Below are 317 nucleotides of genomic sequence, written 5' to 3' on the forward strand. Positions count from 1 at the left end.
CCCCTTTTATTATTTTTGGGCATTGTTGGTACTTTGAGTAGTTCTGTAGAAAATAACTATTATGATGTTGGAGGATTTGGAGGTTTTCAAATTCTGGAACATTTCCAGTTAATTATATATGATAATTGGAGTTGGATAGGAGTTTATTTTTCATAGCATTTGCCCCTCAATTTGATTTCATTAGTCTTTTGCCATTTGGATTGGAATTTAACTGTCTTTACCTCTTTTTTGGTGGCTTTATCTAACTTTCAGAAGCTTTTACTAATATTGGAGGACTTCGACTATTGGAAATAAGGGCTTATTTTTTTTTTTTTTTT

The 317-nt window shown here is 30.9% G+C and overlaps 1 protein-coding gene across 1 annotated transcript in view; it reads left to right on the forward strand.

The window, feature by feature from the left end:
* LOC122058576 overlaps positions 1-317 on the forward strand; it is a 10,065-nt gene that overhangs the window by 784 nt on the left and 8,964 nt on the right. The window lies entirely within an intron of this gene.

The sequence above is a fragment of the Macadamia integrifolia genome, chromosome 13, assembly GCF_013358625.1.
Source record: "Macadamia integrifolia cultivar HAES 741 chromosome 13, SCU_Mint_v3, whole genome shotgun sequence".
Lineage (NCBI taxonomy): Eukaryota > Viridiplantae > Streptophyta > Magnoliopsida > Proteales > Proteaceae > Macadamia > Macadamia integrifolia.